This window comes from Genypterus blacodes, unplaced genomic scaffold (genome assembly GCF_046128005.1).
Source record: "Genypterus blacodes isolate CSIRO-AG114 ecotype Tasmania unplaced genomic scaffold, CSIRO-AGI_Gbla_v1 ptg000137l_1, whole genome shotgun sequence".
NCBI lineage: Eukaryota > Metazoa > Chordata > Actinopteri > Ophidiiformes > Ophidiidae > Genypterus > Genypterus blacodes.
Window position 1 is genome coordinate 675001 of NW_027466939.1, and position 2500 is coordinate 677500.

Sequence of the window (2500 nt, forward strand, 5' to 3'; positions counted from 1 at the left end):
GGAAGAGGAGAGGGAGAGGAACAGGCCATTAAATATAAAAATGACACAGTGAGATCTCAGCAGCACAAGAGAAATGAACAACAGTTTGATGGGTGAGAGGGAAATTCCAGGTGTTTAGGAGCAGCAGCACATAAGGAATAAACTCAGACACACAAAAACATGATTATGAACACATATATGCACATACACATTTTTGTTTATGTGACTATTTAAATCGATGATAGGTCGTGTTTAGAGCCCTCTAGTGTTGAGTTAGTGTCATTAGTTCACATTTACATTACTTTTGCAAAACTCAATCACCACTAATATAAAGTGTGTGTGTGTGTGTGTGTGTGTGTGTGTGTGTGTGTGTGTGTGTGTGTGTGTGCGTGTGTGCGTGTGTGTGTGTTGCGCTCACAACATCACTCCTTGAGCTTCCTCCATTCATTTCATTGAATTCCAAAATCTGTAGAAACTATAAGACGGCCATGGCACAGTTTGTTTACAATCAGATTTTCTACGACTTAAATGTTAACAAACCAATCTGCCTATGTGGCTGTGACTCTTCCTCTTCTTTATACTCTATGTGTTCATATAAAGAGCTTATCATCGGGTCAAAAGGTTACATGGAATACTTTTTACATTTGGTTGCCCTGGAGAGAGTCGATGTTTATTCCAAAACATCATTTGGATAATTATCTGGAACACATCGCCAAGAGGAATGGAGGCAGAACAGCAGAGAACAGTGTTGTGTGTTTAGAGAAAAAAAAGCAGAGAAATGGAGGAGAAAAGGGCAACGTAGTGCAAAGAGAGACTTTGCTGGAGAGAGAGAGAGCGAGAGCGAGAAAGAGGACGGCTGATTGTTATTTATAGATGAGCAGATTGTTGCAGTTAGTGTGTTTGTGGCCATGCATAACAATCCTTGTGGTGCAGGAAATTCCTCCACAGCAGCAACTTCTCTTCTGTCAGTGTTGGGATCGCTGCCCTCTGTGGCCTTTCAGAAGCAAGAGCCGCTCTCTGTGATTACCTGTTTGTTTGTGAATGCCTCTGTGTGTGTGTGTGTGTGAGTGATGGTGATTTATGCATGGAGTTTGTGTGTGTCAGTGTGAGATTCCTGACCGGGTAAGAGAGGGTGGGTTTCACCCTGCAGTTTGTTAGATTTGGCCTGGGAGAAGAGCAACGGGGCACCAAAGTAAACGGCACATAAAAGGAGAGGAGTTGGATGAGAAATAGAGGCCGATCATTCACAACTACACACACGTGCAAGTACACACACTCACGCCTACAGGTTTATTCCCTCACATACACACACACACGCAGTTAAACCACAGCCTCTATCATTTAGAAAGCCTCCTGAATTGACCCGGTTTATTGATTCAATGAACACACACTTGAAAATTTTTCTGTCTGCTTTAAAGTTTTAACAGCTTGCATGTGTACGCTGGTAAAGAAGGTATTATTCCACCGCTGGGCCCGCCCTTCCCCGGTGCGGAGACCAAATCCTGCTCCGTGCAGGATTAAACCGAGGGGAAAGTGAAAAAACATGGGAAATTCCAAGGATGTAGGAAGAAAGAGAAGTTTGTGTGAGAGCGTTTTATGTGCAGGAGGACAACACTTTACGACAGATTAAACCAATCTTGTGAAATTGGGTTCTTCATTTCGCTGGAGCCAAACCTAAAGCTCAATCATCTCCTATCAAGTCAAACTATTTCCTAATTGGAATTATGTGTGCTTATATGTGATTTTCCGGTAATAACAGGCTTGCTGGAGACGATGATCGGAGACGGAACGACAGGGGGAAAGAGTTCCACACACCACTTTGTTCCCCCGTCACCACTCAATTTGACATTTTGAAGATTTGTTTTTGTGAATAGGAGGTGTTGAGTAAACTGTGTTTCAGCCCGGGGACAAACCAGAGACACACAATAGCAAGATAGTGGAGCGTGTAAATGTTCTGAGTCATCTGAGGATCCTTCTGTAAACAGTCGACCGGCTTCTCGGCATAATTACCAATCCAAATATAATCCTGCTCCGTCGTGTAACAGCAGGAACTGCAATCCTCGAATGCCTGCTGAAGTGGAAACAGTTAATTATCATCTGCTCTCCTTATCAACATAGATTAGGGCTCATTGTTTGGGGTTCTTACTGATTTGGACCAATAAATGCCTGGAAACAAGCAGATTGGGAGTTGTTTACCTTCCACCTGTATTCCTTTCACCCCATTTTCAAAGCAAACACCTACAAGGGAATTCTGTGATTTATTTGAACTTAAAACCATAAATGCTGAACCACAACAACATCTTATGAGAAATCTTGAAATAGTCCCAAAGCATCATCTTAACTTTGATGAGCAAATATGAATTCAGAAATACAGCATTTTAGCACTGTGGCTGCAGAATCCTGTGACCTACTTAATGTATGTATTCTGCTTTGTTCTCCACATGTAGGAAACATTCTGGTGGCTGTTCTAAAGGAGCTCAGTGATGGCAGCTGAGCCCCGCGGCCAAACAGCAGCCACACA